The sequence below is a fragment of the Anabrus simplex genome, chromosome 2 (assembly GCF_040414725.1).
Source record: "Anabrus simplex isolate iqAnaSimp1 chromosome 2, ASM4041472v1, whole genome shotgun sequence".
NCBI lineage: Eukaryota > Metazoa > Arthropoda > Insecta > Orthoptera > Tettigoniidae > Anabrus > Anabrus simplex.
The window spans coordinates 1108524380-1108537840 of NC_090266.1; the positions used below are offsets into that span (position 1 = coordinate 1108524380).

The window sequence follows — 13461 nt, forward strand, 5'->3', positions numbered from 1 at the left end:
TTAATTTACTTGGAGCAATCAGATAATAACTTACAACACTCGAGTGAACTTTCAAGTAAGAAAAAACTTTGTTTCCGAAAAGTTAAATGATGTTAATAATAATAACATAAGGCACAATACTAGCCTCGTATTATGGACAATATAGTACTTCGAATTTTTTCTAGTGTAAATAATTAACACGTTAGAGTGTTGAAATATTTGAGTGGATGTTTCCAGTTGAACATTAAACCATTGTACATTACTGGTGATATTAAGATCTTTACAAGTGAGTGATAATAATTTCTGTTTTAGCCATTATCTGCCAATCAAAAATAAGACTGGCATTAAGTTCGAAATGGTTGTACATACTTAAGAGACCAAATATATCACTGAAATGGCTGAACCGAAACAACCATCTATTTCCAACGGGGTTAAGTTCCTATTTGTTGGTCTAGCCGGTATGGGAGCAACATGCTTCGTTCAGCTTTTGGATTTGGTGGAAAATAGGATGTAGTTGAGGGAATGGTTGGAGTAGAAATAGAGTACAATACAAGTTGTCATACTTTTGCAGGCATTTGAAGAAAGGAAGGAATGTGAGAATGTACACTTACCTTTCTGCTGGACTTCTACGTCAGGCGACATATACCACCACCAGGCTTGGAGTACATAGGCTACATGCTTGTTTGAAATGTTCACTGGAGCGGATGGACAACCACCGAACTTTGCCATGAAACCTCTTCTTGGATTGGCTGCTGGGATGACTGGTGCATTTGTCGGTACACCTGCTGAAGTGGCCTTAATTCGCAAGACTGCCGACGAACGGTTACCTCTGGAAGAGCGACGGAACTACAAGAATGTGATGGAAGCTGTTCCGTATCTCACAGGAGAAGGGTTTCTTCACTTTATGGCGGGGTGTTATACCTACAATTGGAAGTTCTCTGATCGTGAATACTGTCCAAATTGCTACTGTGACATTTTCCTTATATGGATTTGGAATAAGCAATCTTTCAGAACAAAATGTATAGCAATATGACAATTTTACTAAAATGAAGTAATTTACAATGGAGTCTATGAAGATGCAATAACACCTCGGAATTCACATCATAATTTATTATAATATTACCACATTTGTATTAAATAAACTGCTTATGGAAACACAGAATTTTATTTATGACATGTCTGGAGTTGTTCGAACGCGGCAAGATTATACTGCCAATTGTTGCTACTCTCACCCTTGCTTTGGATGTGATTGAGACCGCACGAGAACGCCGAGCATTGATATACTTACAATTGAACATCAACATCTTTAGAATTCCGGGGGGGGGGGAGGCAAGTGCCCCCTCTTGCCCCCCTTGCGGGCGCCCATGGATGTGATTGAGACCACACGGGCACACCGAGCATTGATATACTTACATTCGTAACCGCTGTGCTATATACGCATATCTTCGATTTTCTGGAAGGAATTCGCCAATATATATTAATGTCAGTGATGAAACATTGGTCAAACTAAATAGGATCTTCAAAGATGATAGTCATTCATCGTAGAATTACTTGTTTTTGTACCTGTATTAAAATGTAGAGCAGGAATTTCATTTCATTGTAGTACAGCAGAATTATGGTAGAATAGCACGGTAATTTTATTACAGGAGGAGCGAAGACAGCGTTACCTGCGTGTTATTGTGAATATATGTGTTATTGTGAAGCTACGTGTTTACTACTAGTCTACATATTTATTGAGATAGAGAGGAATTTGTTGAGTATAGAATCTTCGCATATGATAATGATATGGTGTCATATTTACAGTAATGAATAAGTATGAAATCGACAGAATATATCGATCCTCGATATGAATGAAAACAGGTATTAGAATCCGTATGTCAAGTTTTGCTCTCGTTATTTCTTACAAGGTACATTCTACGGGAACCTGACCAAATCCTGTGACCAGCATCATCATTGTAGTATTATGCATGTGCATAATTACAGTTATTTGTGGTGGAGTGATCCAGAATCATCAATACAGGGTGGCTATGCAAGTGAAATGTATTTTGGGAATGTATTTTATCCATTCTAGGAACGAACCGAAGCCATGTTTTTGTTATTTCTATTCGCATGTTGGTGTATTCTTCTTTTATTACTTTGAGATGTTGTCATATTTGCGTATCGTATCTTCAAAATGAATTCTTCTAATTTCATGATATCTACTTTTGCATTGAATTACGTGATTTGGTAAAGGGAAAATCTCTTTCATATTTTAATTAATATCTGGATGTTGCTGCCATTAATGCAATGTTAATTTATATTTGTTTTAATTGAAAACAACCTGAAGGCGAGAACTGACATTGATATGAGGATTTTTCTTTAGAACCGCGGGCAATGAAGCGATATTTCACCAAATCATGTCATATATTTATATATACATTTAAGATATGAATTTCTAATGGTACTCTAAGTCATTTCTGATAAAACTTTCAAATATTCATTTTCAATATTGTTAAAATTTATTCATTTAATGTCATGTAACGATTTATTTTAACTCTTCACATGGACTAAACACTATGATAACTATTTGTAAATTGAATTAAAATTCGGAGTCATGTTGTTATCATTGTTAAACTACGCCATTGCTAAAGATCAATACAGCCATTATCGTAAAGTTTTTCTCATCAACAATGTAATGTTACGCCTTCACAACAATGCAAAGAATGTAAATAAAAAGCCATCCAATATTCAATTATCATTTGTAGCTAGGGAATCCTTTCATATCCTTCATTTATATGAAATTACTACCATTGCACGAGACACCTGTCGTTGTCAGATGTTATTCTGATTCTTATGTTCCGCCGCAATTATGATATGATATATACATGGATATGCGCCAACCCTATATGTATCATTAGAGTTATTTGATGACATCCAACTTTAACAATAATTCAGATCCGTTTATATTTACGATTACATATTTATTGTGATGGTATCCAAATATGCTGGGATGCCGTCAGATGATTAATTTTGTTTGCCCATGATGACTATTAATGTAACAGTATTTTGTCCCATTTTGACGCTGAATTTCACCACTTAATTTGTTACATTATGACGCCTAACAGTGTATTCAATTTCACAACTTAAGGGCGTATTTGTTACACTACTTATTCTCAGGCTAAGCAATTCCTACCTGGCACAGGTTATTTCAAAGTACAATATAATCGGCCACTTCTGTAGCAGCATGAAATATGGGCTGGTTACTACTGCTGCTTCAGTGGCTGTGGTTATATCCAAGACAACAGTACAAAACATGAAGACCACTGATTTTTTTCGTGTGGCTATTTCTAGCCGAGTGCAGCCCTTGTAAGGCAGACCCTCCGATAAGGGTGGGCGGCATCTTCTATATGTAGGTAACTGCGTGTTATTGTGGTGGAGGATAGTGTTATGTGAAGACCACTGTTGGAAAACCGGAATATTTATTAACCGATCATGGGACGCAATTTACTTCTGTGGAATTCCAAGCAGCCTTAGAAGAGCTTGAAAGCAAGCATATCATGAACTCCATAAGGTACCCGGAAGCAAATCCCACAGAAAGAATCAAGCGCGGAATTGGGAGGTTTTGTAGACTATACTGCGGATCACAACATTGGAAATGGGTCGAGGTTCTCCCCGTAATTCAGAAGATAGTCAACTCAACGACTCACGTGTCCATCCAAGATATCCCTATAAGAGTGCATAAGGATCTTACACCTGATAGACCGTGGGATCAGATTTTGCCAGCACGTGAAGATGCATCAGTAACCCACTCGACTCGTGTGACGATAGCTAAGCAAAGGCTTCGACACGCTGCGTGGATAAGGGAAAGACGACAGAGGAATCGTGCCTTCAGTCAACCGTTACAAGTTGATGACTTGGTTTTATGCTGTATCACTTCCTGAACTCCGCGTCTATGCCAAATTTTGCCCTCTGTACATTGGACCATTCAAAGTAGCTGAGGTACTCGACAGCGGAGCTAATAAAGTTGATAAGCTAGATTGTGGTGTCAAGGAATTTACAATTCCGAAAATTTAATGAAATTACTCAAGAGAGAAAATTGAAGAAAAAGAAAATCCCTATAGAATTCTCTTTTCCCCAGGGAAGAGAGAGATGTACCAGGAACGCTGGTCCAGCATTAGAATGAAGTATTTCAAACTTAAAATACGTGCCGCGCGCCAACGGAGCAGCTGGCGACAGCGAGCGTGCTGCGAGTGACGTAGGAGCCAGCCACGGCTCGGAAAGGCTAAGTAGCATCATCAATAGAACCTTCCTAACATTCTATCATAAATGACTCGTATAGAAATTACAATACGAATATAATAACATCACCGTATGCACCATTTAAAATCTAAATTATCACCAAGTTTCGTTAAAATCCACCTCGGGTTAAGGAAGATACTGGAAGAAATGAAACAGCTGCAAACTCCGCGACTTTGTTATAGAAGAGGAGCGAAAATCCAACATGACACAGTGTTGTCCCGCAGTCGAACCAGGATGGTTGACTGGTGGAAGTTTGCGTCGCGATGTGACAGTACGGAATGGGAGCCTACAGTTAGCGAAATTATAGTGAGATGTGATTGAAACTTATCAATAGTCTTGCGATCTTAGTATTTTGAACGAATGCATTAAGACTTGTATTTTCTCAAGTATTAAATACTTCAAAGTAATTGAAATTGTACCGGGCGGTACACCTCCACGCCGCTAATTTAAAAATTGCGCCAGGTGAAACTCCTCTGCTGGAGGAAGTCTGAACTTTATCTACGCTGTTAATTCTTTACCTTCTCAGAAGATGTCACCACGTGGAAAATTTTGAGTTTTTGAACTGTGTCATTTTTGATGTGTTTTTGTTTCGCTTGAAGTAAGAAGTGTAAACTTTCTCTCCTAGAGGACACTACTGAAGATCAACAATAGTGCACCCTAGTGCGGAGTCAAAGAACTATTTTGTTGGAGAAATTTTTATTTCAAATGTTTGTTTCTTGTTAAATTTCCTTCTGTTATTGTTTAAGTTGGCTGTATACCCCTCTTTTTCCCCTTGTTTTAGGTTTATCCAATCCCGAATTTCTTTTGGTAATTTCCGACCAATCCGATGTATTTTCCCCCAACTTGGATATGTTTCTGTACCCTAGCCAATAAAATTATTGTGGGCGGGTGTTTTCATTCCCCTAACGCCTAGAACCTTCCGCGAGAGGATATAAACTGCTGATTTTTGGGTCTCTGCGCCACTTCTGATCCATCTTTCTGTGTGTAAAGTACATAGCAGGGGGCGGGAAGCGCCTCTTTCTTCGGCAGCGGTCAACAACAAGGTAATGGCCGATTTATAACTTCTTCCTTTGCTAGCTCAGCAGTTTAACTTTCGGGGCGGGTTCTAAGCGTTCAACCATGTAACCTTTTCCTAAAATGTAACTACTCTTTTCATATATTCTCTTTTAAAGCTTCATACTGGGATAGAGAGTGCTAACCCTCTCGAGCTCCCACTCATATTGTTGTGAGGTGAACTTAGTTTTCTCAACCTATTCTTCGTTAACGTAAAACAAATTGTTCTCTTCTTAAGTCACCTCTTTAGTATGGGATTAGCCCTTGTATTAACGGCCTAGGCCCAAGTAGGTCTTAAGCAAAGTGTATTGGGAGTGCAAGTTCGCCTCCTCTCAAATTGTATTTTAGAGGTCATGCATTAACCTTCTTGTCATTTAACAGACCTCAGTAGGTTGGGTATTTTACCCCTGTGTATATGTCCTTGGAGGACAGCTTAAAGGTGGAGTTCGGAGTGGCCTATGATAGGCTTGTATTTTAGGGGGAAGTTGCCCTTTCTTGAAAATTGTGTTTCTGCCTCAAGGAGGCTTTTTGGGTGTAATTGGAAGCAAATGTTTCTGGCATGTTTGGGGGTTTTCGGCCCCTTTGTTTTATGGTGTTCATTGTAAGGTTGGGCTCATTGCTCAAGAATTATGTTTCTGACTTTTGAAGCCCCAAATGGGGTACCTATGTAAATGTATTTTTCAATCGTGTTTCGGCTACTAAGTACCTGTTCTATTTGTTGTTACCTAATTTTGAAAAGAAAATATAACCTTGTTAAATTTTAAAATTAATTTCACTTTAGTAGCTTGAGACCTATTCACCACCCAGCACCTTCTTTCATGCATAACTACCACAAAAACACGGTAACAAGTGGTAGCAGAGCGTGGTTGAATGGGTCTCAATTTAGCCCCTTTTGACGGCTACACATTGTTTTGATCCGAACTCTAACCATTTTCTCAGTTGCTGGAATTTTTTGACTTTTTCAAAATTGTTCTGTCATCATGCCAGGCCCTCGCGATGTTCTCCATCTTAATTATTTGCGCAAAGAGGAGTTGATCTATGAATTAACTATCAGAAATGTGCAATCTGGAGGCACGGTTGCAGTAGACACTAACAAGCTTAGAGAGTCCCTAGATTTGCCCATTTCCATCCCCAATTTGGGAGAGAAAGAAATTGACGACTCTTTTTCCACGATCACGGAGAATATTACTGGGCTAGCTTCTGTAGTTAGTTTTTTTGATGAAAATGATCCTTCTCCCAATCAAATTAAGCGTGTGCAAGCTAGGCTATATCACTTTTCAAATAGAGTTAACGATCTGTTGTCTCTAAAGTTGAATGACGTTCAGAAGAAGGAAGGTAGTACGCTACTTGAAAATATGTCTGAATTATCTAGCAAGGTCACTCGATTGTTAACTGGGGAAGTTCCTCCCAAATCTGATCAACCCACCATAGTGAATGTATGTAGTGAGGAAGCACCTCCTAAGGGAGAAGTAAATAGGAAAACCATTGCTGCCCAAACTATCTCTGCCCCATTGGACAACGAGCCTGAACGCCGTGCATCGTTGAGTAACATTCGTTCTGAATTAACTTCCTTGCCATTGAAACCTTTACCTACTATGTCACCCGGGTTTAGCAGCTTGCCTCATCCATTGGCAATGTTGCTCAGAGGTATCTCTAAGTTTTCGGTTAATACCACCAGTGAAGTAATTTCATTTTTAAGATTTCTGGTTGAATTTCAGGATCATGCCCTTGTGTTTTCTCTTTCTCCATGTCAAATTTTGCAAATTATCTATCCGTATGCTATTGGTATTCTCTCTGATAAAATCGTAAGAGCCATTGCCGAGCAATCATCTATTGAGGATTTCCATGCCCATTTGCTAGCTAACTTCATCCCGGCTAGGGCCAGGTCCTCCCTTATTCAGAAGTACTATTACCGTGTACAGCGCTTGGATGAAAACTTGGCAGACTTCATCCAAGGTATTAAGTTTTATACTAGGGTGTTTGCCCTTCATTTTCCTGAAGATCAGATTGTACAGGCTATTGTGGAAGGCATTTCACCATCTTATAGGTCATACTTGTGTTTCGCGGCGTGCCCGCAAACTTTCTCTGAACTTGAAGCGTTGGCCGTCTCAGCGGAAGGAGTTAGATACGCCGATTCTTTGCGTGTAGCGAAAGAACCCCCGCCTTCCTTTAGTAACACTCGGCCTCCACCTCGCCGACCAGTCACACCCCTTAAATGTTATGCTTGCGGGTCGCCTGACCATCTTCGCAATAAATGTCCATTGGTCAAAACTAGTAGGGCAAATAATGGAGCTGGTTCAGCACAAGGCTGTTTTAAATGTGGGGCTTTCTCACATATCGCCAAGAATTGCCCAAACTCGAATAGCACCCCCTCCTGCTCAACTTCTGGTGCAAATTCTACCTATGCCAATAATAAAAAGTGACTAGTGGCTTCGGCTGAGTCAACTAATCCATCTTCCCGAGACTCAGCCCCTGGTAAACAGGTTGTAAATTTAGAGAACGAGCAATTTTCAAATTTATCTTTTGAAGGTCCCAAAGAGTGTCTTAGGATTGCGGCGGATTCTCCCGCACCGGTTCCTTTTCTTAAGATTGAGTTAAATAACGAGCCTATTACAGCTCTCTTAGACTCAGGCAGTGTTTGTTCGATTATTTCGGCTGAATGGTATTCTAAATTGAAATCTGTTTGTAAACTACCTGACTATGTCTCATCTCCTGTGCAATATGTTTCGGCTAATTCATCCCCATTAGAAATTCTAGGTTCCTTATTGGTCAAAACTCGTATTTTTAAATTCACTGGAGAGTTAAATTGCTTGTGGCCAAGCTCTTGTCTTGCCCCATTATATTGGGAGCGGACTTTATTTCTCACACTGGTCTTGTGCTCGATCTTCAGAGTAGGTCTTGCACTTTCAAATTTGCCTCTAATTGTAGCATTCCTCTATTAAAGTGTAAATCTGCATCATGTTCTTCTATTTCGCCTACCCAGGATGAGATGTTGTTAGACCTTAGACATCTACCTGAGGAGCAGGCTGATAGTATTCGCAAATTGTGTCAGTCGTTTCCCGAGGCGTTCTCTGATACTCTTGGTGTTACTGACCTGATCGAATACAAAATTGAGGTCACGGATTCGATTCCTGTTCGTTTTCCACCGTATAGGCTATCTCCACCTAAAATGAAGGCTCTGAAAGAAATTATCGATCAGATGTTGAAGGATGGTATTATTAGGCCCTCTAAGTCGGCGTATTCTTCGCCTATTTTTCTAGTTCCGAAACCCCAAGGAGGCTTCAGGCCTGTCATTGATTATAGGGCTCTCAATCGGAAGGTGGTGTTGCAATCTGTGCCCCTTCCTGACCTTCATTCTTGTTTTTCATGGTTTCGTAAGGCCAAGTTCTTTACTATCTTGGACTTAAAACAGGCCTACAATCAAATTCCCCTTGCCGAAGAGTCTAAACACCTTACAGCGTTTGCCACGGACTGGAATTTATATGAATACAACCGCGTGCCTTTCGGGCTCCCCACCGGAGCAGCTGTACTCACTAGGCTACTAGATAGGGTCTTCTCCGACATCAAATTTGAGTACTTATATCACTACTTGGATGATGTAGTCGTATTTTCAGAGACTTTTGAAGAACATCTAGATCATCTGCGAGAAGTTCTCGATCGCCTTCGTAAGGCTGGGTTAACTGTTAAGTTGTCCAAGGTCGCCTTCGCTAAGCCCTCTATGTCCTTCCTAGGGCATATTGTGTCACCTGATGGTGTAGCAGTCGATCATTCTAGAACCCAGGCCATCCGTGATTTCAAACCTCCCAAGGACATTAAAGGTATCGCCAGGTTCATTGGTATGGTGAATTTCTTCAGGAAGTTTATTCCTAACTTCGCTAAGAGAGCGGCGCCCTTAAACCTTCTTCGTAGGAAAGGCATCAAATTCGAGTGGGGACCTTCTCAACAAGCCGCTTTTGAAGACCTTAAATTAGCACTTTGTAATGCCCCTGTACTTGCTATGCCTGATTTCTCGAAGAAATTCATCGTCCAAACCGACGCGTCGTCGTCAGCGGTAGCTGCAGTCCTTCTTCAAGAGACTGAACTAGGGAGGCGCCCCATCGCCTATGCGTCTAGGACATTGTCGGCTCAAGAAGTCAAGTATTCCATCTATGAGCTCGAAGGTTTGGCAGTCTTATTCGCCTTAGAGAAGTTCCGTCTCTATCTGGAACATGTCAAATTCGACCTGGAGACAGATAATCAAGCCCTAAGCTGGGTCTTAGGTAGGCCGCGTCGTACTGGTCGTATAGCCCGTTGGGCCATCCGTATTTCTGCCTTCCAATTTGATGTCAGGCATATCCGAGGTACCGAAAATGTTGTTGCTGATGGACTCAGCCGTATGTTTTCTAACGACGTCGAGACCCAGGAACCGGTCGACAGTTCATCACCTCCCGAGTCCATACTATCTGGTGTTAATGCCATCTTAACAGATGCTCCCATGCTTTTTAGGGATATTGAGAAATACCAACGTGAAGATCCGACGCTGGCTCCGATAATGGAAACCCTTTCTTCTGGGGAACATGTCGTCCCTTATGTTCTGAGGAATGGTGTTCTATGTTGCCCTTCGAGGCATGATAAGATGATGAAGGTTGTTGTTCCAGCGGTTCTTGTACCTATGATCTTCAAGTATTATCATGAGACCCCATTAGGAGGGCATCTTGGTATCTTTAAAACTCGTGAAAAGATTCGTGAAATGTTCATCTGGAAAGGTATGGACGGTGAAATCCGTGAACTAGTAAAGGCTTGTAAATCCTGTTTGATTAGTAAACCAACCATGTCCACCAAGGTAGGCCTCTTGTCTTCGCATCAAGCATCGCGCCCCATGGAACGCCTGTATATTGATTATGTAGGACCCTTCCCCCAGTCGAAAGGAAATGCCAACAAATTCATCTTTGTATGTGTAGATGGTTTTACCAGATTTTCCTGGTTATTTCCGACTAAGCTGGCTACCGCTCAGTCCACCATTACTTGCCTAAATTCTATTTTTGCTTCTTTTGGTCCGTGCCAATATATTGTATCTGATAATGCTAAGGCTTTTACATCTAATTTATTTCGTAAATTCTGTTTTGACTTATCCATCTCTCATGTAACTACTTCTGCTTATTACCCTCAACCATCTCTGGCTGAACGGGTTAATCGTAATCTCAGGTCCGCACTGATTGCCTATCATCATGATGATCATTCCAGGTGGGACACGTCCCTGCATTGGTTAGCTTTTGCTTTGAATTCAGCGGTTCATGAATCACATAAATTCACTCCAGCTTCTTTGATGTTCAAGTTTGTTCCCAACTCGCCGCTCTCTAACCTCTGGTCTCTGAGTGACATTCTACCCGAGACAATAGATCCGGATAATATTAAAGAGCTTTGGAAGAAGGCTAAAGCCAATCTTAAAGTGTCTCACGAAAAGGTCAGGGAAAGGTATGATCGTGGACGGAGACCCACCACTTTGAATCTAGGTGACCAGGTAATGTTCAAGAATTTTGTTCCCGCGGGCAAGCTTGCCCCCAGATTTCATGGGCCATGCATCATTCTCGATTTTCTTACGCCAGTTACGTTGTTAGTAAGCAATCCAGCCACCGAGAGGATATTTAGGGTTCACCTGTCACAGGTGAAACCAGTGTAAATTTTGTGTCAACTTGCTTCATATAATTTGAAAGGAATATGAAGGTTATATTTTTTTTGAGTTCAACTTTTAAGGCTTTCTGCCCCTTCTATAACATTTTGTCTTATATGTAAGCCTCTTGTAAAACCTTCCCCGATCCGTTAAACTGCCATTCTGTCCTTGCCTCGGCCATTACCACGCTCCCGTCTCCTGCTTCAATACACACTGTGGCTTGATTTGAGTAAATGCCATGGATATCTGCACGCCGCTGACCCCTCAACCTCCTCACCAAGCCTGTGCCCTTAAAAAAAAAGATGATGGTCCAACACAATTCTGCCGCCAAGCTTTAATGTTTCAGTGCCCCCGCAGCCGCGCGGCGCCGTGCAGCAACTGGAGCAGAGGACGGGCCCCCTCGGCCCCAGCGAGGACGAAGTGTGCACGGCGAGCCGGAGCTCTCCTCCCGGCCAAGGCTGATGTGCGGCGCACGACCTGCTACTTGCCCGCAGCCTGTATATGTTCACCGCGGGCGCGGCGTGCTTCAACACCTCTGCTCCCCTCATAGTGCGGGCGAGCGGTATCTCAGGGTACTTGAGGGGTCCGAGCGGCCTCCTTTGGACGCAAGCCGCAACGGCCGGTCTGGCCATCCCACTTCATCACCATCTACTACATGAACAGTTACTATAAGTAATGACTACACTTGGGAATTCAACTGCAATATTTGGTGGACTTTGAAAAAAAAATTTTTCTTCACTTTCAAGTATAAAAAGTTATCTTCAGAAATTCAACTTCTACAAATATAAAGACTTTACTTCATCTGCAACAACAAAATTTTGAAACTGAATCAAACCAAATTAAGAAATCTTATAAATGCTTCTGCAATCAATCTTCATATCCACAGCATAACTTGGACCTTGTTTCAAACAGATTTCATGTGTCACCCCTGGAGGAACTTTTGGGGGGGGAGGTCTGTACCGGGCGGTACACCTCCACGCCGCTAATTTAAAAATTGCGCCAGGTGAAACTCCTCTGCTGGAGGAAGTCTGAACTTTATCTACGCTGTTAATTCTTTACCTTCTCAGAAGATGTCACCACGTGGAAAATTTTGAGTTTTTGAACTGTGTCATTTTTGATGTGTTTTTGTTTCGCTTGAAGTAAGAAGTGTAAACTTTCTCTCCTAGAGGACACTACTGAAGATCAACAATAGTGCACCCTAGTGCGGAGTCAAAGAACTATTTTGTTGGAGAAACTTTTATTTCAAATGTTTGTTTCTTGTTAAATTTCCTTCTGTTATTGTTTAAGTTGGCTGTATACCCCTCTTTTTCCCCTTGTTTTAGGTTTATCCAATCCCGAATTTCTTTTGGTAATTTCCGACCAATCCGATGTATTTTCCCCCAACTTGGATATGTTTCTGTACCCTAGCCAATAAAATTATTGTGGGCGGGTGTTTTCATTCCCCTAACTCCTAGAACCTTCCGCGAGAGGATATAAACTGCTGATTTTTGGGTCTCTGCGCCACTTCTGATCCATCTTTCTGTGTGTAAAGTACATAGCAGGGGGCGGGAAGCGCCTCTTTCTTCGGCAGCGGTCAACAACAAGGTAATGGCCGATTTATAACTTCTTCCTTTGCTAGCTCAGCAGTTTAACTTTCGGGGCGGGTTCTAAGCGTTCAACCATGTAACCTTTTCCTAAAATGTAACTACTCTTTTCATATATTCTCTTTTAAAGCTTCATACTGGGATAGAGAGTGCTAACCCTCTCGAGCTCCCACTCATATTGTTGTGAGGTGAACTTAGTTTTCTCAACCTATTCTTCGTTAACGTAAAACAAATTGTTCTCTTCTTAAGTCACCTCTTTAGTATGGGATTAGCCCTTGTATTAACGGCCTAGGGCCAAGTAGGTCTTAAGCAAAGTGTATTGGGAGTGCAAGTTCGCCTCCTCTCAAATTGTATTTTAGAGGTCATGCATTAACCTTCTTGTCATTTAACAGACCTCAGTAGGTTGGGTATTTTACCCCTGTGTATATGTCCTTGGAGGACAGCTTAAAGGTGGAGTTCGGAGTGGCCTATGATAGGCTTGTATTTTAGGGGGAAGTTGCCCTTTCTTGAAAATTGTGTTTCTGCCTCAAGGAGGCTTTTTGGGTGTAATTGGAAGCAAATGTTTCTGGCATGTTTGGGGGTTTTCGGCCCCTTTGTTGTATGGTGTTCACTGTAAGGTTGGGCTCATTGCTCAAGAATTATGTTTCTGACTTTTGAAGCCCCAAATGGGGTACCTATGTAAATGTATTTTTCAATCGTGTTTCGGCTACTAAGTACCTGTTCTATTTGTTGTTACCTAATTTTGAAAAGAAAATATAACCTTGTTAAATTTTAAAATTAATTTCACTTTAGTAGCTTGAGACCTATTCACCACCCAGCACCTTCTTTCATGCATAACTACCACAAAAACACGGTAACAGAAATATTTCTGCTGATTGCGAACTTGGACTCTGTAACAGTGCATCAGGCATTGGATTT

At 41.3% G+C, this 13461-nt stretch overlaps 1 pseudogene; it reads left to right on the top strand.

Annotated features, from left to right (window-relative positions):
- The first annotated feature begins 373 nt into the window (after positions 1 to 373).
- Positions 374 to 3328, top strand: LOC136863794 (mitochondrial 2-oxoglutarate/malate carrier protein-like; annotated as a pseudogene).
- The last annotated feature ends 10133 nt before the right edge of the window (positions 3329 to 13461 follow it).